The sequence below is a fragment of the Colias eurytheme genome, chromosome 16 (genome assembly GCF_061535395.1).
Source record: "Colias eurytheme isolate Ceu_HAF_F1 chromosome 16, ilColEury1 Martin Lab GWU primary, whole genome shotgun sequence".
Lineage (NCBI taxonomy): Eukaryota > Metazoa > Arthropoda > Insecta > Lepidoptera > Pieridae > Colias > Colias eurytheme.
This window is the reverse complement of record NC_142995.1, coordinates 1,345,915-1,371,936: the sequence shown is the minus strand read 5'-3', so window position 1 is coordinate 1,371,936 and position 26,022 is coordinate 1,345,915. Positions and strand designations below refer to the sequence as shown.

Genomic DNA, 26,022 nt, shown 5'->3' with positions numbered 1-26,022 from the left:
TTCAATTACTGTAAAATTTCATATTCTAGACACCAATGCTTGTTCGACAATCATTTTTGGTTATAACCTGAAATTACAAAATTTTAATAACAATAATTTTCAAGAAGTACTTTTTATACCAATTTTGAAACGGTTTTATAGTAGACTAGCTTCCGCCCGCGACTCCGTCCGCGCGGAAATATTAAGATTTATTTATTTCTACGTATTTTTCCGGGATAAAAAGTATCCTATTTTATGCCCAGGATAATAAGGTATAATTATACCAAGTTTCATCGAAATCGAACCGTTAGTTTTTACGTGATGCCTTCACATACAGACAGACAGACAGACAGACAGACAAAAATTTTTTTAATCACATATTTGGGTTTGGTATCGATCCAGTAACACCCCCTGCTATTTATTTTTTCAATATTTTCAATGTACAGAATTGACCCTTCTACAGATTTATTATATGTATAGATAATGAACCAGAATATTAAATGTCATATTCTTACGTGAAGCGTGTTTTTGCCTTTAGTATTTTCATGGAATTTGATAAACTTCTTATATAGGTATTATTAGAATCACTGACTGGGCTTGCAACATTAAAGATGTGGTACATAAGTAAATGATCCATACCCAATCAGATTTATTACCCGTAACAAAAACAGAGATCAAAGTCGAATAAGTCATCCCGGATTGATTTATCTCCATCCTTTAGCACCTATTCGGTATATTGGCCTAAATAATTTTATTCTCCCAAAAGATTTGGATAAGACTTTCCTCCGAGTTGTGTTCAGCCAACGGAATTTATGGGTGTTTTTATTCGATATAAGTTCTGGCCGCAAGTTTATCTGGGTAATATTTTTATGGATATGTGGGTAGTTCGATATTACGTTATGGTTACTTATTAAGATTATGTAAGGGGCGCGTTTTGGGAGCATGTTTGTTTATATAAGTTGGGTTCGTGAAGATTTACATAAATATTACATTGGGTCATGTTATAAATTATTAATTAATTTAAATTGTTTCGCATACGTATCTTGACGATATTATACTGAAGGTTTTTTTTTATTCAGGGCAGATATCATAATTGGTATTGAGCCGCCTATAACATCTTCCCGGTCCTGTGACTGTCCTACCCACTTTGGGTAGTCGATAATGAGGAGCTCTAGTGCGTTCTACGCGAGATCCCGGAGTCCCCGCTACCATGCCGGTTTGGCCGTCGAGGAGGTTTTAGTGGGTAAGAATCCCACATGCTCTTTTTTTTCCCCCAAAAGAGAGTATCTTTTGAATATCCTCCTCGATACCAAAAGGGCAGATATATTATAACCTAATAAATATAACTCAAAAATATTATGTACTAGTCAGTTGTGAAATTCTTTAATATAATATGCAACTTACACGTTTCCTTACCAAAAAATTACCATCAAAATGTTCCCATCCTTTCACTATAATGAAAACAGAGTAAGATTTACTCTAGCAATTTCGTAGGACTTTTAACCCTATCCGTGAATATTGGTGCCATCAATTTTATTCGGATTCTGTAGGTCGCCATTTTTATACGCCTGTTTCTTGCTTCATTTGACTTCGACGGGACGTTAAAGGAGACGATTTTTTTTGTTTGGAGAATAGGCCCACCTCAATTTCTTAGCGTATATTAATGAAATGTGTGTTAATTTGTTCCTTGAAGTCCCCAGATTACAGTGGTGACATTATTTTTACATGTTTTAACCGGAATCCTTAGAAACACGATGTGCAAACATTTACCTCATTCCTACATAAAAACTAACTGATAATGAGCGATTTGTCTTGTGTGACCCATCTGAATTATTGGGTATAATATATTTAAATTAATGAATAAATAAATATTAGAAAACATCACATACATTGTCACGATTCCAAGCTCGGAAATCGGAAACAGCGAAGTTACCACAAACACAGAGACCCGATTTGGTTATAAATAGTATAGAAAATAAGTGATATAAGTGTGTGTACCTCAAGTTTCTGGACCTTATGCGATTTTAGCGAATGGGAAAACTGATTAAATAAGAAATTATTAGTTAAGTAGGTAGGTAGGTACGTGATTTATGACTAGGAGTAGGCACATAATATTAGGATAGGTAGCCATTTGCACAGCTATGCTATTATTCATGTTCTATTGTAATATTAAACGCTCTTAAGTTGTAGCAATTACATTTTAAAATAGGAAATAAAAACATTGTTTATGTTAAAAACATTACAACTACGACAGGAAGAATCTGACGTCTATCAAAGCAGCCAATAGATGTAACGTTTCGTTACACGGATTTTTTTAGCTTAGTAGAAACAAATTGTTTTATTTGAATTTAAAATCGCTATCAATCACATTCTTCCATATAAATAGGAATAAAAACAGTTTCTAAAGTGATTTGTTTAAGGCAGTTTTTTTTCGCTTTTTGGTTTTATTTTCATTCTATCGATAAAAACGTTTCGTTCCAGTTATTTTTAATGTTGGCCATTGTTCTTGGTTTCTAGACAGCACTACAGCAGGGATGATATCAAAATAAAGCTTTTTAATTCGATTTCATGATTCCGGTTTCGTTTCTAAAACAACGAAGCTTCAAAATTCATAATATAATTTTATATTTTTACACGTTTTTTTTTATTACTATACGTTACCGAGTCTTGGTGGGCCCACAAAAAATAGTCTCCTTTTATGTGTTCAACTTCCTGTATGTGAGTTATATAGTTCTGCCCCGGGGGGTGGGGGTATGGGCCAAATATGTGTCAATGTTAAACGGATTGATTTCTCTTATTATGAAAAAAGTTGGTCATACATTTCACATAACATTTTCATTAGTAACAATATTATGTATCAATGTATTGTTACTATCAGTTCCTTCGTGCTAATGTGCAAAAAAAGTGTAAAATTTTAACCGCGTTTCCCTATGAAGTACTTTCAACAATATCACCAAATGTATAGATAGGTATACAAACAATCGCAATTTCGCGAATTTTAAACAATCAACCCTCAAGACCATTGTCTGAAAACTTAATAGGAAATTATATAACCGTTTATGAAAGATATCCCTGAATTGGTCCCATAAACAAAGTTCGCTATCTAACCCAATAATGGTTTTGTTGACAATAGAAGATTTAGCTGACTTGGAGTTTTCAAGACGCCATTTTGATTATCGTTCTAAAATTAAAGTTTGAAGTTATGACGGTTAATTATCGAATTTTCTGTACGTAAATAGGTTTATAACACCTTGAGATTGCAAAATTGTGTTTTAATTGTTTATTTTGATAGCAGATAATACGATTGATACGAAAATTTTAAGGCTGTTAATATTGAAATTAGCGGTGATCTAAAACCAATATTGGCTTTAATATCTAAATTGAATTAAACCTCAACAGTGTTATTAACAGTAAATTCTAAGCCCACACACAATGGTAGTGTAAAACAAAACAACAATAGAGTTTCAACAAATGAATTCTATATGCCCATACATTTTCCTGACACGTTTGACAGGGGTCCCCTGATGTCCATTAGGCGGGTCTACACAGAGCGAGCAGCCTCGCGAGCACTTGCGCGAAGCTCGGTCAATGTGGACGTGGCTCGGCCGAGAGACATAGTTATGCGCTTAACGTAGGCATGGTACACCGTGCCGGGTACGGGCCGTGTCAGAGCCGGGAAACAAATGAAACAATATCCATACACATTTCAAGACCTTGCCCCGTCCGAGCCTAGTGCAGTTTAGTGTGTTGTATACTTTTTATATGAATTGATTCATAAATTACTTCAATAATGTTTGATCGAGCCCCGGATGGAGCACGGCTCTTTCGCGACATGGTGTAGCGTATCATTCTTTACTCTACCATGCTACATAGGCTCTGACCGAACTATTTCAGCAAATGCTCGCGTGGCGGCTCGCTGTGTGTGGACCTGCCTAATCACACAATGTATCCAGTGTTTGGGCATTTTGCTAATTGATCAATCGTGGCATATGGTAGCGATTGTTTTCATTGTAAATTCTAACGTTTTTGTCGCTTTGAGGAGGATTAATTGTATTGTATTTTTTACAGGTGATGGAAATGTGTTGTTTAATGTAAACGTATATACGTAAATGTTTAATAGAAGGTGTATTTTTATTTAGTCGTAGCCGGAGTTCTTTGTTATTTTTATTTCCTTCAACTAAATTAGAGTTTAAAAAAGTAGAGCGTTTCTACTGATGAACTACAGTGTGATATAATTACTTTATTAAAAAACGAAGTATTAAAAAAAAAAAAAAAAACATTTCTTATCTTTCAATCTTATGACCGTTTTGTGCTAAATAAAAATATGTTATCTGGTAAAAAGGGCATCCTATATAGGCATTTCTATGGAATTAACTGGTTCTGTTTTTACATAAAATACATAGAATACTAACAGAGATGTATTTGAGTAAATACATAAGGTAAGGGTATTCAGCTACTTCCAAACGTGATCAATCTTTGTCAAACGCACGATATAGTTTCACAGATTAGGATGAACTTAGGATTGTAATATATGACGTGTTTTAAGGGTTATTAATGAATTAATGGTATTGTTTAGTAACTCAGAATATTTGTATTTAGATTTCACTATTAAATCTTTACTTAAATTATAAAGCTGAAGAATTTGTTTGTTCGTTTGCTTGAATGCGATAATATCAGGAACCACAAGCGCGATTCGAAAAATTAACGAAGAAGGCTATAATATATCATCACACTTGGAGCAATACGGGTAAAACCGTGAGGCACAGCTAGTACAAAATAAGCACACTTTAGAGATGTATAGAATATTTGAAGGTAAAAATAAGGACCGAAACATAAAATAAAAATTTAAAGGAAAATTACTCGAAAAAAACATAATATATTTCTAACAACAGGGGAAAATATCTCTCAGTTTTATTCAACAAAATGGCAGTAATAAAGCGAACTAAGTGGGTACTATAAAAGTTTATATTTAGCTAATTGATAACCTTGACATAGAGTGATGCTTAACGCTTCTGGAAACAAGAAAAAATTGTTTTGCTTAGTCCAATGTTTAGTGGAAAAATTCCAAATGAAATGAGAGAAAATTAAAGAGACAAATGAATTCTATAAATAAGTTTGTTTCTATTTCATTAATATAAATTTTAAGTTTGAAACGTATGTATGTATATTAAAACTGAGCGCTTAATTTGGACATTAATAAGAGCTTTTTCAGTGCACCTATCTTAATTAGGTAACTAAAGAAGATTTATGTACGATTACTAATTTAAATACATAATTTAAAATTAATTCAAGAATTATATATTTTCAATTGTTCATTAATATTAATTGTTGAAAAGTATACCTACTTTTAAGTTTTCACAATCTCTCAAAGAGCATAACACATCTAATTGCTTATAATTATATTCTAGACTGTACCTAGACTACATGTTTCTATAGATAATCTGACGATATCGTCTAATTAAACGAACATGCTCTGAGAAAATTATCTAGCATTACGAGGGTTCGTGTAATACGTTATTTAGGTTTAATAAAATCAGTCTAGACTTGTTCAAGATGGAATTACGAGCTGAAATGTACAGGGATTACAGTTATTGCAAATCGAATTCTTTATCTTTTGGGAGTTTTACTTATTAGGTATCTAAGTTTTTTCTAGTGGATTTGTACAATTGGAATATGATGTCAATAAACGCTGTCATCTTCGATGAAGTAGCTTAAAACATTTCGTCTGTCTATCTACTAGGTAATTGATATATACCTAAGATAATATAAATAAATAAGTTATGTTATGTATGATGTGTTATGATGTTTTTACAGAACAGTGGGATTTGTTAAAACATGGTCTTATATCTAGAAGGAACAGTTCTCTACATCTAAACAAGTCCCATACCTTTTCAATTTGCGAACTTACCTCGTCAAACATTTACCCATTTAACTCTCTAAAAAGCACTACAATTAGTAACGCAAAAACTGAACTACATAAACTTTTAGCGGAAACAAAACAGAACAGAAACAAAAAGTAACACGTGTGCTCTCCATTCGGTAAAACAACGGGGCATAAAACCCTCTGAAAACCACATAAAGATAAATTTAAGGAAGAAACACACGCCTGCCTAATGTAGACATAAAACACCTTGACAGCTGAATTCTCGCCATAAAGTAAATTGCTACATTTAAAATTATAATTAAATGTTAACCATCGCGTGCATATGATGTGTAAAGTTGAACTTTGTATCAGAAAGCCTTTATTACCTCACCTAGTTTAGGTTTTAGGAATGAGTCGTTAAAATTTAATTGGTCGAAGTTGGAAGTGCTTTTTTGATTGACTTTTCAGTCGATTACTGCACTGTATTTGGGCTATGGGTGAAGTTAAATTGTTCTAATTGCATTGTAGCGTGAACATTCGATGTTGGTTACGTTATTTAACCTTTTGAATTCGAGTATCTTTGATTGCTAAATGTTTGGCAGCTTACACGATTCACAAACAAGTTTTCTACCTGGACCTATCCTATATCTACCTGGATCTATCCTATATCTCTTCATGTAATTAAATGCAATGTAGTAGTTATTTAAGCTATAGATATTATTTAAAGGAATAGGAGACTCAGGCAGATAGTTGTACAAATTTTTGCAAGCAACTTTATTTAACACTGTTTTATAATTCTTAAAAAACTAAACTAAGAGAGCATACAGAAAATATATCAACGGGAGCATAAAATCATCTTTTATGGTGACTCCTAACAGAATAAAGAAAAAAAACACTGTCAAAGGACGCCAAAATTTGCAAAACTGGAGTGCGGACCGTGACATTTCATTTTGAATTTATTATAAAGGTGAATTTGCATAAAATTTTTAGTACATAGCACGTATATGGTGACATAGTCCCATTTTATAGCGAGTTATATTTTACGCGCCTTCGCGATGCAATATAAAAGAGTATAAACTTGTTTTGAGAGGTTTCCTTAATTACATACTGATGGAGGGCTTCCGTCTGCTTTGATGGGTGTAATGATGAATATCCACGATGTTTGTAATTTTGTGAAATATCTATACTAATATTATATATTGTCTATGAAAACATAATCTTAATCGATAGCTCACGTGCGGGTGGCAAAGTTGGGCGGGTTGCTTGTTAGGGGTATACACAAAGAGTTTTAAGAATTCATCTATTTGAAAAAAAAATGCGTTTGGAATTTTATAAGTATTTTTTACGAACTCCGCGTATGCAAAACTATAACGCCCTTTGATCTTAGTATACCCACAGTGGGATACCCTGTATATTATTATATTTTAGCATCCATAACCCTCTGGCACCTCTGGCGTTATTATAATATTCCTTACACAACTATTAAATTATATTTAAAATAGTACTTGTAATAACTCTACTGTAAAATAAACACTCAAACAGTTGACATGAAATTCTGGATCACTGCACTGAAATGTTGACTACCATTGCTCAAACAAAATCAACTGATAGCAAAAAACACTTGTCAACTTTAAAAACAGTAATTACATCGTATAAAGAGAACGTAATTACGTACACTGGAACAAAAGCCGTATATAATGTTGAATTTTAATACTCGGAAACGGCGGTCTCTTTGATGAGCTGCTCTGTCCGCCATCTTGTCGTGCGGAACTTGTAATGGCGTCGCTTAGACTTTTGTCTATGCCCTTTATGTGCCACGTTAATGACCCTAGTCGTAAATAGCGGTTAACTTTATATGATGGAATGAGGATAGTGTTTATGGCTGCTGGTTTAATATGATTTGGAATTAATCTTAACATATTAGATCTGAGTTAAACAAATAGATGTAATAATAGTGGGCTTTGTGATACGTGTTTAAAATGTCGAATGCATTTTTTTTATTGAACACTAGCAGCTGTCCCGGCTTCGGCTGCGTTAACCTAGGGTAAGAAATAATAATAAAAAGTAGCCTAAATTTGATAGATAGAGCTTTTCAATGAGTTTTTTTTTAATCTGTCGCTTAGTTATTCACTTATTCAGTTAAATTATATCTAAGAAACATCAACTCTTTCTTCCTCTTAATATTAGCATAGATAATAATAGATAGATATCATTAAAATTGAAATAAGAAACCTGACACACATAAGAAACACGTGACTGGGTCATAATACGAAATTTAATACTGATTCACTGCCATGTTATCAAAAATAATCTTAAAATTAGTAACTGTTCTTTTAGATAAGGTTTCAATGATACATAGAGTAAAATCGGTCGAAACATAAGGCTTCCTCTATATATTTATTATTTAACGTTTTTCTTCTTTTTTTTCGACATAAGCCACTCACAACGAACTGTAATTACTCTATCAAAGCGTCGCTCTTATTATAGAGGTTAAATAACAACTTAACCTGGTAGATATATATTTCATAGCTATCGTTCGATAAAGATATAGATTTCATAGCTATCGTTAACACTAATTAGCATTGAAAAAAGCAACTCCTTCATACATTATTTATTTGCAATTTAAATTGAAAGCGTTAAGCCATCAAACTTAACCAAACAACGTTTAATTTAACCTTTGAAGATTTGGAATTATATTTGACTTTTCCGAACATCAATTTTAAGAAGATACAAACAGAATGTAAATATTAATGTTTGATATAATTTATTAAGGTGGGAATATACAAGATTTTCTAAGATTTTATAGGTAAATCACCTCAAGTTCGCACGAGTTCAAAGGATTTATCTTCTTAACTTATAATATGTGTAAAAATTCTGCCCAATTTTATATAGCCGTAAATATGTGTGAGTTATAAATCTATATCTATACACACTCCGATTATTATAACATATTTTCTTCTTCCTATTTTGGATACACTTATCTTTTGTGTCCTACTAATCCACTCTAGGATAAAAAAAAATACAAAACTAGGGAAATATAACCATCAGAATTACAACCACAAAAAATCATTTAAAAGATTAAATTTTAACAAATTTCTCATCCAATTTAACAAATAAAAAAATATATGAAAAACGCAAATTCTCAAAAGCTTAAAGCTTGGATCGCGAATTCACAACTTCAACAAGTTTGATTGACGCCCACAAACGACTGTGTGCACACGCGTTAAGAAAAATAACAACGCTATAAGGTGGCTATAGATTGATGGCTTCGTTCAGGAAACTGGAAATGGAATGCTTCGCGAACTGTACTTAGCGAGTAATGGTTGATGCTCTGATCAGGATTAACGGGTTCATATCATTCTGAATTAAAACTTTCAATTTCAGCGTTTGTTTTCAGTTTGCAAGTTAGACATGATTTATGTATATTATTGCCTATATTTTTGAACGAAGATTTTTCTTGTGCAATAGAATAAAATAAATAAAAAGAAAAGATTATAGGTAATTATTATTGTGAATAACTCTTTTTTAACAATAGATAATCCAACTTCAAGTAATCAGAATTTAACAAAATATTAATGTGACCAATCGGAAGGCATGAGCTTTCAGATAAAAAAAATAATCATCAAAATCGATTCATCCAATCGTAATTAAAAAAAAAATATAGATAAGTAAATAGTTGAATATTTTGTAGTCTGTTGAAAAAAGAAAGATAAAAAATGTTGTGTGGTTTTATGAAACCACGGTAAAAGTGAAACTGTTCGAACGGTTCCGAACACTGCTTTGTGTAGCGCATGTCGCGTGACGGTCGGCTGCCGAGTAGGTATACCTACTCGGCAGCCGCGATACACGCGACATGCGCTACACAGACCAAAAAGTTTGAGACGATGTAGGTAATAAAAGTTTCACTTTAAAAATTAAGGTACATACATACACATTTTTCGCGTTGGAGCTGCAAAAACAATTTCATGCTATGAATACATACCTCATATTATTTCTACATTATGTTATACATTACATCGATTCCCTCTAGCAATTTTTATTAAAAGACTCAATTTCCTTGACGTTCTCTTCGGAAGCTATTTGCTATTTCTATTATACCTCGTTGAAAATAATGTTTGTTTAATTAAATTATTATATTGTGTTCAAATACACAATATGATTAAAGTTGTTTATTATAATATGCTTAAAAATATATAACAGTACCAAGATATCTTCTTATATATAAAATTCTCGTGTCACAATGTTAGTCTGCATACTCCTCCGAAACGGGTGGACCGATTCTCATGAAATTTTCTGTGCATATCGGGTAAGTCTGAGAATCGGCCAACATCTATTTTTCATATGTACCACGGGCGAAGCCGGGGCGGACCGCTAGTCTTATATATAAAATTCTCGTGTCACAATGTTAGTCTGCATACTCCTCCGAAACGGGTGAACCGATTCTCATGAAAGGAGACGATTTTTTTTGTTTGGAGAATAGGCCCACCTCAATTTCTTAGCGTATATTAATAAAATGTGTGTTAATTTGTTCCTTGAAGTCCCCAGATTACAGTGGTGACATTACTTTTACATGTTTTAACCGGAATTTTTAGAAATACGTGTGCAAACTTTCACCTCATTACTACATAAAAACTAACTGATAATGAGCGATTTGTCTTGTGTGACCCATCCGAATCATTGGGTACAATATATTTTAATAAATGAATAAATAAATATTAGAAAACATCATATACATTGTCACAAGATTGTCACGATTTAAAGCTCGGAAATCAGACACAACGAAGGTACCACAAACACAGAGACCCGATATTTTGGTTATAAATAGATATAAGTGGGTGTACCTCAAGTTTCTGGACCTTGATGCGATTTTAGCGATTGGGAAAACTGATTCAATAAGAAATTATTAGTTAAGTAGGTATATAGGTATTTAGGTAGGTGATATTTTATTACTAGGAGTAGGTACGACATAACCCACGGCCCCTTCCCCGGAGGCCGTGGGTATCTATGCAAGATTTCCCCACTTAAAAAAAAAAAAAAGGTACATAATATTAGGATAGGTATCCATTTGCACAGCTATTTTATTATTCATGTTCAATTGTAATATTAAACGCTCTTATGTTGTAGCAATATCATTTTTAAATAGGTAAAAAAAACATTGTTTACATTCATTGCAAACATTGACGCAGGGGGCTACGACCGCGACAGGAGGAATCTGACATATTCCGTCAAAGCAGCCAATAGATATAACATTTCGTTACACGGATTTTTTTAGCTGAGTAGAAACAAATTGTTTTATTTGATAAATGACAGGATTTAAAATCGCTATCAATCATATTCTTACTTATAAATAAGAATAAAAACAGTTTCTAAAGTGGTTTATTGAAGGCAATTTTTTTCGCTTTTTGGTTTTATTTTCATTCTATCGATAAAAACGTTTCGTTCCAGTTTTTTTTAATGTTGGCCATTGTTCTTGGTTTGTAGACAGCACACTACAGCAGGGATGATATCAAAATAAGGCTTTTTAATTCGATTTCATGATTCCGGTTTCGTTTGTAAAACAACGAAGTTACAAAATTCATAATATAATTTTATATTTTTACACGTTTTTTTTTGATGACTATACGTTACCGAGTCTTGGTGGGCCCACAAAAAAATAGTCTCCTTTTCTGTGCATATCGGGTAAGTCTGAGAATCGGCCAACATCTATTTTTCATATGTACCACGGGCGAAGCCGGTGCGGACCGCTAGTCTTAATATAATAATATCGTTATGTTGAGAGAATGATAAACGAAATCACAACAATGTTATGAAATATTGAGTGAAATGAATAAAAATTCGAGTACCAATAAAGCTTAAATGTTTGATTATATTCTGATTCCCTTAAATCCCGAAACCAGACGGTAATCTGGTTGCCATGGTAACGGCTTAATTGTAACAATAGAAATATCGTTTAGAAAATTCTATTCAGTGTAATGACGTCATGCTCGGAGCTTCAGCTTTGTTAGTTTTCTGTTTGAATTATTAATTCGTTTGGGAAATTAATTATTAAACAAACATTTATTAAAATATGTACTAAATGGAAATACGTAAGTGTTTTGTTAATTTAATTAAATTCACATTTCTCAAAACGAGCCTTGAAAGAAGTTGAAAGTCGAATAAAGGATAGGCTCAAAACTTTGACCGTTATGTTTCTCGAAATTTCATCAGCCGTTGCTTCGTCGGGTAAAATTTTTCATATTAATGTAAATTTGTGTCCGTTTTTAGTCTGTTTTTAGTTAGGAATGATCTGAGATATTAAGAATATTCTAATCTAATAAGAAATTTGTTTCAAACTACTTAAAATTTATAGCTCAGGTAGTGCATTGGATAAATAATAATTGATCCTTTGATGTGTTATGTTTTTTCGTGTAGTTGCTTCGTTAATAAATATTATGAAGTAAAGGTTAATGTCTTATTATAACAGGAAGGCAGAATGTTTAGAAACTAATTTTATGCCCAATTGCTTTAACTAAAGTTAAGGTTTTGCTATCCTTTTTGTCCGATTTCTTTTTGCACGCCTCATAAGCGAAGCGTTGAGGTGGGTACTACTGTCACTTCGCGCAAAACATCTGATTTTTCAAACTTAAAATGTCTTTATGTATCATACATTGCACTTGTAAGATAATACATACACACACATATTAAGAAAAAAAAGACTATTTTTAACGTTCATGATATTTTTGATGTCATTTTTGTTATTTAAACTAGTTAAAAAACAGTTTAAAAAAGTTCTGTCTTGGACGTCCGTGTGTCTGTATGTGCGGATCCTTTTTCTTGTTAACACGATAGCGACCGAAATACTTTACTAATCGAGTCTTTTTTTTCTCTTACGCTTGAGTATGCTCAGGAATAGAACCCTTTCATTTTTCAGGGTCTGATTCGATGTGGTTTAATTGTTATTAAATAAACAAAAATAATAATTAATAAATATTTATTAAAAAAAAATTATGAGGCGTGCACTTTTGGATTTTCCAAATTATTTTCAAATGCTGCAGCTTTTATTAGCATATACTCTCTGTGGCTTTTAAAACTCTTTTATTTTGCCGTCGGCCATGTTTTGAAAGCCCTCTTTCTCTTATAATTCTAAGATATTCCTTGTTTTTTCGCTGTGTTATCGAAAATATCGAAACCATTTCTATAACCAAACTTTCTCGAATGTTTTATTCCTCATACGCAAGCGTTTCTGTGATTTATATCCTACATGTTGTCTTCCTTACGTGCCCGTGTTTTCTCTACTATTGCATTTTGTGTTTTAATATTATAAGAGCTGAATTCTTTAAATTAGACTGTTCTTCTGAATAATGGTTGCTGAATTGTTTGCAGAGATGGTGCTTTTTTGTAGAAATTGATTGTAATTTTAGAAAAGTAGCATTCATAATATTCTCCTTCATATTTGATTTTCGTATGTTTTAATACTAATAAAAGTCTATGTTTAATATTCCTGAAGATTATTTTTATATAACTCTACTTATGTTGAGGATTAATATCATGACAATACAATACTTTTACATTCAACACTTTAAAATTGAAGATTAGTCGCAAATTGGATGTACACGACTGAATGCTCACTAATTTTTCCTTTTCCTCTGTCGTTTTATATATTGATAAAAATATGAAATAAATTGCTGGCAATTTGTGCCTTATAAACAAAAGATTAGATTACCAAAATTATAATATAGTTGTTATTATAATATAAAATAACATCATTAACAATTATAATTTTGGTATATAGAACCTATCATTGTTTGATCAATGGTTTGGATTAAAATCGGTATAAGCATAAGCTTCTTAATTACTTCAAGTAATTTAAACGTATCTCACTTTAATGTAATTTACTTTAAAATAAATAATATATCCAAGCATTTATATTAGAGAAGATCGTGTTTTTTTCGTTCGATAGAGCCTGTAAGTTCTATTCAAGCAAATCTATTAGAAAAGATCGTGATTTTTTCGATCGAAATCCATACTAATATTATAAATGCGAAAGTAACTCTGTCTGTCTGTCTGTTACTCAATCACGCCTAAACTACTGAACCAATTTGCATGAAATTTGGTATGGAGATATTTTGATACCCGAGAAAGGACATAGGCTATCTTTTATTGCCAAATATGTACCACGGGCGAAGCCGGGGCGGACCTCTAGTCTGAAATATATTCTTATAATTAATTGCTATATATAGAACTAATTAGCAAGTAAATTATGGACCTAAATATTCCCATATTGGAAGTAATCAGCATCATATATTTCCTTTGTTCTGAATGCTATTGTCTTCAGCTAGATGCTGACGTCATCACGCGCCTGGTATTTTCATTATGTAATAACAGGGTGTGGAAAATTAGGTGGCATATGATTAAAATTCTAATTAAAAGGATATACTATGTTTGTACCTATTTAGACACATATATATGAGAAAGTAAAATGTCGTGTTCAACTCATAGTTACTTCAAAAACGGCTAAATTGATTCTGATAGAGATAATCTATATAACAAAAATGAATCGCCAAATGTGTCGTTCAGCGCAAAACTCGAGAACGGCTGAACCGATTTCATTTTTTTCGGGTAACAAGCACCACTTTAATATACATTGATTAATTATTACTAGGAACTGTAGAAAACTTAGGACAACAAGGGTAAAAAATAATAAGGATTTTTGTAACTTATGTTATTATTTGCAGATTTAAATAATTGACTTACGTACATATTTTTTAGTCGCAAAAACGCATCCACTTCCGTTTTACCATCCTTGATACGTTATAACTAGAACATGATAGCAGGACATTTATAAATCAAGTGAAAAGAATATGCTCAGTTTGAAAAATAACCAGCAATGAAGGTATCTTGGTCCACAGATAGACGCAGACTGACTGATTACGCTATTTTTCATACAGGAAAAACCGCGTTATGACAGTGTTCACGGCAGCATGGACTGTTTTATTAGGATTCCGTAGCGAAAGGGTAAAACGGGACCCTATTACTGAGACTTCGTTGTCTGTCTGTCTGTCTCCAGGCTGTATCTCATAAACCACGATAGCTAGAAAACTGACATTTTCACAAATGATGTATTTCCTTTGCCGCTATAACAACAAATACTAAAAATTAAAAAATATAAAAGGGGGTTCCCAAACAATAAAATAATGATTTTCTATTAAAGATACGGAACCCTTCGTGCGCTAGTCCGACTCGTACTTGGCCGGTTTTTCGAACGAACGTGACAATTTTCTAGTGAACTTTTTTTGAAGGGTGTCCCAAATTCGGAAAGTTTTGTCTCGCGAGACTCGGCTGCTATTATCGAGGTGGAACTTAAAATTGTGGAGAAATCTCGTTACGATGTCTTACCGTTTTATTTTCATTTATTTATATTTTCATGTATTGAGGCACTGCTCCTATAGACGTAAATACATAAATCAATTGATGTATGTGAATTAAAATTTAAAATCATTAAAGGGAGATCTACAAGATATAGTTACTTTTATTTAAATAATTAAATTAGTTATTGTAGCGCTCTTAATTGTTTAATTATGTATTTAAGTGTGCAATGAAGAATTTTTCATTCATTCATTGTCTTTACAATGCTTAAATTAATAGCTTTCTATTAATTAACAATCAACATTTAATTATCAAACCTCACTATATTAAATCCTGAAATTCTCAATTCCTATACTTAAACTACATTAAAAAGACGTGTGGCACTCGGGGACTGCCGCGGCTATTGCATGCTATGCCTTCAAGCCACACCTCCGCGCCCGTCGGAGTGGGGAGCGTGAGGTTTTTCGTTACTAAATTTCTGGATTCGGTCCCCGCGCTCAAGGCCCGCGATAGAAGCTATGCAATAGCTTAAAAAATATCTATAATAAAAGAGTTAGGTCGAAATAAGTGGAACAAGCGTTATTAAAACAAGTAATACAAGGTTTAATTAATTAAAAGGTCAGTTATATGGCTGCGATGCCGCCATTGCACCCGCTGTTCTGTAGTGTATGACCGCGGCCTAAGCATTTTCATTCTTATGAGGGATTGCTTTAATATGTGATACTGTTATGTATTCTTATTGGTTACATTTATTATTCACACTTCGTCAACTCTGCTTCATTTTGTTACGATATTTTATGACCGCCTTTGTAATTATTATAATTTTACGTCGTGCATCTAGTCATCATGCATATACTACATATTTATTACATTTCTTCATAGGCTTCCTATGTGTTTTTTTTTTATTATTTATCCCTATACTATAAGTTTTAAGTTCATTATCGGCTTTTTAAAACATTCAGAGCCGACCAACAGAACGTTTCTTAGTTCCATTCATCTACTTATATCTGTAATAAACATAATATCATATATACATTCAATGTCACAGTTCTTTGAAAACATTTCAAATTACCTATCAACCATACCAATTTCTATTTTCCCAGTAAAATGTATTTCAATCGTTTCACCTCACATTTACCATAATAAAAGCTAACGGTTTGCAAATATAAAAATATCTTGGAAATATTTGAATCTCAAATATAAGGATTTGCCCATCAACCCACAATTTCGGGGAATCGGGAAGAGGAAGGGCCTAACACCATTCATTCCTTTTAACGATCAAATATTCATGCGAGATTCACTTCTGAGTTACTTTTGTGTTATCAACGGTGAAAAATTGCGTACTTTGATTTGTTTTATTATTTAGTGGTTGTGTTTTCGTAATTGTGTGTTTTTAGATGATGTGCTGTGTTTCATTTTTATTATCCTGCCTATCTTTTTTTATAATAATGGTTCTATCGAAATATAATAATGAAGTGTGTGTATGTTTGTGCGTGCGTTTGCGTGTATGCAAGTTTGTAAGGGTGTTTTAATATTGGCTTCTGAGTGTGGTTAAGATTCAAAAGATTTTTTTCGTTTTTTGCACTGAGCCATTCTAGAAGTTTGATCTACTAAAGTCCGGTCGCGGAGCAGAAAGAATTTCGTACAATGACCTCTTTACCTACTGACAGTGGTCACAAACATTTTTGAATGAAGTGCAGTTTACATGAAATATTTGGAGGAGAAAATGTTTTTTACTAATTTATTAAATAAATGTCCTTTATTCATTTACAATACTTATTAGTTAGTTACATTTTAACTTTTTCAATAACAACGATATATTATATAAAAAAAGTGTGCGTGTACACACATAAGAAGTGAAACTTCTTTATGACCTTATTTTTCAAAAAATAATTTACTATGTACAATATTAGATACAGAAATACGTTAAGGTAGCATTCGGATCTGGGCGGTCGCGACCCGGCAGCCGCTGCCCCGCAGCCGCGACCGTGGTCGCGAGGCACCGCTTCGTAGGGAATTGTATGCGATAGTGTCCGACGCAAGCGACCGAGCCGCGCGGCCGAGGGGCGTGGCCTGCTCGCGACTTTGGCAGCGCTGCCGAGCCGCTCCGGGAGCAGTACGGTCGCGCTGCTAGCGACGTTTACCGATGAAAACGACGAGTTTTTAGTTGAATTAATTGCAAAAAATCCACCACTTTACGATCCTTGACTCAAAACCTATAAGGATAATGTTATGATATAATGAATCGATTTTATTCCTCTTTGATGATAGTAAGACCAACATTATTTGATCGTCCTCTTCTTCGTCCTCTATCAGTCTCTTCACGAGTTCTCGCTTTCGTAAATTTGACTATTATTTTGACTGAGTGCTGTTTGACTACTGCGCGTGGCAGTCGCTGCCCGGGTCGCGGACGCTGTTATCCGTAAGCTTCTGGCAGCGCCGCACAGCAGTGACAATTTTCCCGGCTGCAGGGCCGCGGCTGCCAGGTCGCGACAGCCCAGATCCGAATGCTACCTTTAGTCTTACACGCGATTTCAACTTTGGCGGATTTTGATTGGACATAAAGAGTTTGAGGTTTATTCTTATAAATTTTGAATTCACAAAATCATAATTAAACACCTGACACCAATCAAGCAAACACAAACCTTACGCTCTCAGGTTAAAGGTTTACAATCCCTAAGGACGGCGGTCATTGCACCTGTGCGAGCAAGACACATTATTTTTACAAGGGAGTGACAGTGACAGGTAATAACAGGTTAATGTACGAAATTCTTCCTGCTCCGCGACCGGACTTTAGTTTATTAGTTGAGTGAAATGATAAAATTGTGTTGTTTTTTTATCATTTTTCAGGATTTGATCAATTTACATAACCAGTTTAACGAAACATAATAATTACAAAAGTGAATACAATACACCAAGCGCACGAAATAATTACGAATTGCTAACTCCGCAAACCAGAAGTCGTATAAAACGTTCTGAAATTTAAAACCAAAAGTTTAATAACCAGCTGTTTGTCCATTCTCTTATTTCATTAAAACTTATACTTTCGTCCAGTATGGTCGTTTATTAATTCCTTTTTGGACGTTTTCGGAAAGCCGTGTCGATTAATAAATTCATTTAATCATATGTTCATTATTTTCAATGGAGTTGTTAACGCTTTATCTCTTTAAATATACATGCTTTTTCGTAATTAAATATTTAATGAGAGATTTTAAATTATATTGTTATATTTTGTCCGATGTTTAATGTGACACGACACGTTATATTTCAGAACATAAATAGAACATAATGTCAAATTATTTTTGTGTAAACAGGCGTAGAGCATTCTTTCGTTGTTCTTAGTGCGTTTGAAAAGATTCTATGCAATGTTCTAATACTGAACAACACTGAATATAAGAGTTTTCGTTTACACTAAAAGAATGCTCTTGCTACGTCGTAGAATTTGAAAATTCCAATTTAGATAGATAAATTAATAAAAGATACCGTACCTACACCATTCCTGATTGATATAAAGTACCTACCTATTTTTTTTCTCTGGTTATCTCAGTCAGATCCCGGAGCAAGCTACTTAAATGTATTTTCAGAGCAGTGCAACAGTTACACAAAAATAATAAACGAAAAGCAGATAATACAATATAACTTAACAAAGAAAACACACACGTCCGCGATAAATATCCACTATTGTTGGGAACAATTTATACCGCTCGTAGTCGTGTATGAAAGGGAGTAAACGAAATAAATAAAATAAACAAAAAGGAAACCGAAATTCACGGCTTTAGCATTAAGACAAAGTCGCCCATAATCACTATAATCATTTATGCGGGTGATACATGGATACTGGTTTCTAGAAGCGCCTTTTTATATGTATTTATATTACTTTTTGATGATAAAATCATATCATTTGTAATTTATATAATTTTGTGCGCATTGCATTTGTGTAACTTGGCATGTTGTTTTGACATTAGTACCTATACAATATATTTTAGATTTTTTACCAAAATGTGATTGATTCATTGATGTATTATTATTACATTTTAGACACAGTTGTTGCTTCATCTCTATTCTTCACTTATATTGTTTTGTAAAATATCAATAGTGTAATTCAAATAAACTATAGCAACAAAGTACAATAAACCGTCACCTAAAAGACTACACTGCATTTATACAATGCTCTACAAAATGCTAGCAAAAAATATAACAGCGTTAACCCATCTGTTACAACAACGCGAACGTTACGAAAAATAAATGCCGCTTCCTATTTCTCTATATCCTTGTTTTTATAGACTCTATGCAAATCCAGAAACCAGAGCTCAACATGCACCTGCTTTGTATCTGCAAAGAGGTCGAAATTTAAATTTACAATTGTTTTCATAAATTCCTTATTGACGGATTTCGGCTCTCTTTGTGTAATGGATTTCTGTCAGTGGGAAGAAGGTACTGAATTGTATATGCATGGGAAACATATTAGTTTAACTTCTCCGCGGGTTTACCCGCAGTGCTCCGCTCCTGTTGGTCTTAGCGAGATGATATAATAGCCTATAGCCTTCCTCAATGAATGGGCTATCTAACACCGAAATATTTTTTCAAATCGGACCAATAGTTCCCGAGATTAGCGCGTTCAAACAAACAAAAAACTCTTCAGGTAGTATAGATTATATATTTTTCAGGTATTGAAGATATGGAAAATAAATAGGTAAACGTTCTAAATAACATTGAAAACAAATGTTTAGAAACAGTTTAAACATTAATCATATTGCCCTATTAACTGATTTGAAAAACTGATGGATAACAAGAAAAAAATACTAAGAACTAACTACTTACAAACTAATAGCCGCTGAAACTATGCTGTGGTTGGAATAGCCTTAAAATGTTAACTATCTTTCCTTAAAAGGACCGCTAACAAATTATATATCTATCCATACTAATATTATAAATGCGAAAGTAAGTCTGTCTGTCTGTCTGTTACTCAATCACGCCTAAACTACTGAACCAATTTGCATGAAATTTGGTATGGAGATATTTTGATACCCGAGAAAGGACATAGGCTACCTTTTATTGCGAAATATGTACCACGGGCGAAGCCGGGGCGGACCTCTAGTATTATATAATAAAGAAAATATTCCACGGTATTTAGCACCTAAAGCTAACAGATTACACACAGCCATTAATTTTTAGAACCCAGCTTTACGACAAGGCATAATCTAAGGTAATTACTCGGTACCATGTCTTAGCAGTATTCATTCCAGTGCCGAAAAAAGACAGCGCTATATAGTTCGTGTAGTGCCATCTCTTCGCACACTGGTATTAATACTGCTTTAAGACGTAATCGCTATCAGATTGCTTGTAGGCTCTGCTCCAGTGCTCTTGAATCGATTACCTTGATGAGATGTGATATTGATATGTACCTAGCTATTTACTTAGCTATGTACTATTTTCTATATTAACTAGGGATAGTAGTGTTTGAAATTCGACCATAACCAAGTATAGATGCATCTATCAAATTTATGTACTCATTCTGTATGTAGGTAAATTATTTGTGTATCTAATTAGTAATTACATATCTAGTTATATATTATGTACTCCTACATCAGCACATTTTTCGAAAAACAGAACAAACATCTTTCTGAATTTTTTTTTCTCAAACTATGGATGTGTTTTTTAACTGTGTTTGTAACTAATTAATAAATTGGTTTTATTTATTATTTTCAGTGTGGAATGTTATTGCAATTTTTTCTTCTATTTATTTTTCAGCAAAACGAATTGCTTTGCAGGATCTATAAATTTTGATAAAGTTTTTTTTCAATATATTTCTGTCTTTTTCTGTATGCGATCTCTTTGGAATTTTATGAAATTGACATCCCATGTCCCCTTGTGGGGTATGGGCCATGGGGCAGATGCAATTATAAACAATAATGCAAATATCTGTTTCATCGATTGATTTCTTTATGGAACGTATTATTTTTTTAGTTATATTTTTTACTATGGAATTAAGGACCACTAGACAGACTAGGACACTTATAGATTGCGTTGACTACATTTTTAATTATTACACTGTAATTTATTGTATTTTTCATGGCAGATGAAGCAATTGTACTTATAATCGAACGTATAACTAGTAATTCTATCAAAATTATTATCGATTCGTCTCGATAGAAGCGATATTCAAAATAGATGCTATTATAAAAAATGAATATTCATAAATACTTGTAAAGGTTCTTGTTCATTACTTTGTTCATATAAATGAACAAATATATCTATATTTTTTATATTAAATACACAACATTTAACGAAATTTTTATTTATTTCAGGATCATCAGATCAAAGCCAACGTTATGAGAACGGTAAGTGACATTAAACCATTTTTCATTAATTTTAATAAAATATATTTTTAAAGCTGTGTTGAACAGCTTTTAAAAAATACGTGTGCGGTTTAGGGTTAATTTTATCCTTTAAATATCTTATTTCATACTAGCTTCCGCCCGCGACTCCGTCCGCGCGGATGTCGGTCTTCGCGTGGATGGTTTATTTATCCATTTTGAGTAACTCTGACAATAACATCTTATAAATATCTATTGGACCCAAATACGGCTAGGCCTATAATAATACCCAACGTGTGTTCGCGGTTCTACAGAACAACGTCTATGGATAAAACTGAAAAATTAAGATTATTTTTTTTCTTCGTATTTTTCCAGGATAAAAAGTATCCTATTTTACGCCCAGGATAATAAGGTATAATTATACCAAGTTTCATCGAAATCGAACCGTTAGTTTTCACGTGATGTCTTCACATACAGACAGACAGACAGACAGACAAAAATTTTTTTAAGCACATATTTGGGTTTGGTATCGATCCAGTAACACCCCCTGCTATTTATTTTTTCAATATTTTCAATGTACAGAATTGACCCTTCTACAGATTTATCTTATTTCATATTTGTTTTTTAACGAAAATATAAAATGATATAAAAATACGCTATTAATATTGTTAAAATAAAATTGTCTGCAAAGTACAAACCTTTGATCGAACTAACAGATTTTCATGTTTTCAATTAAAATAATGTTGTAAGCTAGAATTCAAAAGGTACAAAGTATCTTTTATTAAGGACGTTGAACTTTAAGGATTTTTTTATATCAATACTCTATTTCAAATACATATTATTCTTCTTCTAGATACTATGTTTTTTTCTCATAATCTAATTACTATAGAAATTCAAATTGAACTTAAAATATTATTTTTTATTAACGTCCTTACTTTTTGTCTTAAAAAATACCTATACATTTTTTCAGCCGAATAATTTAACTATAGCAAAGTAAGAGCGGGGGCACACGATGCGTTGCGGCGGCGGTGCGGCGCCGGAGCGGTGTCGCTGCGTCGTCTTACATAGAAATATCTGTGGCATGTCACACGATGCGCTCCGGCGCCGCACCGGACTTGTAACCACCAAGACGAGGCGGGGAGGGGTGAATGCGGTGCGACGTCGGAGCGGCACCGCTCAGTTGTTTTGCATCACAAGGAAGGACACGCTGTGCAACGCTGCTACGACGCCGCTGCGACATAACAACGTTACGGCGCCGCACCGCTCGTGTGCCCACTGACACGGTGAAATCTTTGCGGTGCGGCGCCGCAACGCATCGTGTGCCCGCGCCCTAAGGATACCATTTTGATCTTCAGTCTTTCAAAGCATTGTTTTAAGACAATATCAACTCTAACCTAACCAAATAGAGTCCCATATCATTTGAGCCTTAATTTTATGGTCCGTTGAAGTAAATGACGAACGTTTAGATCGCAGACATTCTAGATTTTTCTTTCGTTTTCGACTAAGTGGATTAGTTGGGGTGTTACTGGGAACAATGTCTCTGAGGAACAGTTATTCATATTTCAGAATGCTTTAATATTCTGACGTTTAATATATTACTGTGTTTGGTTCCTTGAGGGGGAAATATTAAATGAGATCTTTATGTTAAAAAGCTGTTTCTTTGATTGTTGCTTTGAAAGATTTGATAGCAGGAATTCCTAGAAAAAAAAATAGTTGTCTGTAAAGTCGGTTTACTGACGATAGTTGAACGTGACAACGTCCGATTGTGCTTCTTTGTCGCTCGTTCCGCGCTCTCGCTCGCACTTCAAGCCTAAATGGAACGCCTCAGATGAGTCAGAGCGAGGTAACGCCGCATGAGTCATGTTTTTTCGTGCGTGCAGCCGGCTCTATCGAATTATAAGACGTTGTCACGTCAATAAACAATTTGTATGCGTTACCAAGTTAATAATAAAGATTCCTTTGTAACAATGTCGAGGTATTTTTTAACTTGACTTAAAAAAAGGAGGAGGTTATCAATTCGACCGGTATATTTTTTTTAAATGTAGTTTATTGCTTCGATATTTCTGAACCGATTTACGTGCTTCTTTTTTTGTTTGATGCGGAATGATGTCGAATGGTCCCATAAATTGCTATTTAATCCATCAGTCCTCGGAATCACAGACACAATAGAAAATCTATTGTGTCGCGCCCCGATCGGGGCTTACGGTGGTCAATGGGTTATTAAATAGGTTTGAAGTCGGTGCCAAACACTAAGCACTAGGATTAACCCCATGCACCGACATCAAACCTTTTTAGTAAATAGCATATCTAAATATTATGTAGTAATTAATAATATCAAATCCTTTTTATTTTTTACTTTTCCCTTTTTGGAAGTCGGTTGTTTTTAACGAAGTTATTTTTATTACGTTTTTGGGTAGTGGGAAAATGTAATTAATGTACCAAAAGGCTCTATATTACCTACTATAGATTGATATTGTGATAAAGAATTCGATCTTTAGTTCATTCTTTAGTTTCAGCTACATTTTCGTTTCGTTCAGCGATTTTTAACTCTCTAATTAAGTTGTTTCAAACCATAACAATATTATGTAGATAACAACTAAAAAACTGTCTAGACTCTAGACGCTATACAGTAAATTTCCTTTATACTCGCGACGATAATACAGATAATATAAATTCATCCCTACTAATATTACAAATGCGAAAGTAACTCTGTCTGTCTGTTACGCTTTCCCGCTTAAACCTCTCAACCGATTTTGATGAAATTTGGCACAGACAATCTTTAGACCCTGAGAAAGAACATAGGCTACCTTTTATCAAAACACCTCACAGGCGAAGCCGCGGGCGGAAGCTAGTAGATAAGAAAATATTTTAAGCTATTGCATAGCTTCTATCGCGGGCCTTGAGCGCGGGGACCAAATCGAGAAATTCCGTAACGAAAAAACCTCACGCTCCCCACTCCGACTGGCTCGGAGGTGTGGCTAGAAGGCATGCTATGCAATAGCTTTATTTACCGCGGCAGTCCCCGAGTGCCACACGTCTTTTTTTTTTATTAAAATGATAATATTTAATAAGTTAATTACTTCAGGCACTTACGTAACAGCTGTTTAAAAAGCATTTAATTATAAAATATAAAGCGCGGGATCTCTGACTAATGGCGGAAAAACAAAGAAATCTCAATTGCCGAAGCAATTTGTACTTTGATTGAAATTTATTGTTTTATTCTGTCTATTTTTGCCGCTGATGAGTTTTTGGGAAGCATATAAATGGCGCACTTAATTTACGTTTGCTGTTCTGTAAGACTGATTTATCCGTTTTTAATTAGTGTTTTGTTATTCATTGTGTAGCATTTTCTACTATTATTTTTATGTTAATGTGTTCGTGTAAATATAAATCGTTTATAATCAATACTTCAACAAAATCGCTTGACTTGTTTCTTACCTTCACATTTAAAATATTAATAAGGAGAAAGTTGATGAAGTGAAACTTCTTTAGGTAGAGAGTAGAATTTCAAGGTCGCGTCATGACAATACCGTCACGTCATGAAGTAAAGCGACGATTTTGGTATCTTTGAATCTTGCCAAAGAAGTTTCACTTCTGACACGTGTGCTCTGCATTTCGGCACACACACTCTTGAATTTATTACCTCATATTATCTAACTTAGCCAACAGCCATACATTATTAAATATTAAAGAACAAAATAATTTATTTAACTGTCAAATTGGGAACAATTAAATTTTTCATTAGCAGATGTTTGGTTGAACGGTTGCAATTACCTACAATTGTATAACAATAAATTTGTGATAACACCGACCCAATTATGTTATAATTGCTCCAATTATAACAGATTTAATATTGAACTGTTGTAATTAAATGTATTGTTTCAAGTTTTGTCTTTACGATACTGTTCGCTTCAATTCAAACACGATAGACACATTTTTGTAAATATTGAAATCATTAAAGTCCGTTCAATATTAATAAAAAATATTGCTGCAAAACTGTTTTACCGCGTGTAGAATTATAGTCTTAGAAAATTCTTTATATTACATAATCAATCTCTAAAAGAAAAACCACCAGTGGCCCCTGATTTTATTTGTTATGGGATAACCTAGCTTGCTCTATTATAAAAATCCAAAATCAAACTCAAACTCAAACTCAAACATTTCAAACTCAAACATTTATTTATTCAATTAGACCACTTCGAGAAGCACTTTTGAAACGTCAATACATATTTTTAAAATTTACCACCGATTCGGAAAGCAGTATCTATGGAGAAGAATCGGCAAGAAAATCGATAATATTAGCTAGTAGGTAGGTATTTAAAATTGCAATTTCCAACTTCACTTATAAACGCATTAGTTTGTAAGAATGTATTCAAGTATGTTTGCTACTCATTCACGCGAAAACCACTCAACATATTTTAATGATACTTGGCAGGGATGTAGCTTATAATATACCAGAATAACACACAAATTACTTGCATTTGCCGACGGCGAACGCAACCGCGCGGCACAGCTAGT

General features: G+C 33.3%; 1 protein-coding gene across 2 annotated transcripts in view; it reads left to right on the top strand.

The window, feature by feature from the left end:
• The window catches only part of LOC149901553 (zwei Ig domain protein zig-8-like), a 165,677-nt gene that overhangs the window by 38,239 nt on the left and 101,416 nt on the right, over window positions 1–26,022 (top strand). For both annotated transcript variants that reach the window (XM_090111205.1, XM_090111204.1), the window contains exon 2: window positions 21,496–21,528. The gene's annotated coding sequence lies outside the window, so the exon portion shown is untranslated. The remainder of the gene's footprint in view (window positions 1–21,495; window positions 21,529–26,022) is intronic.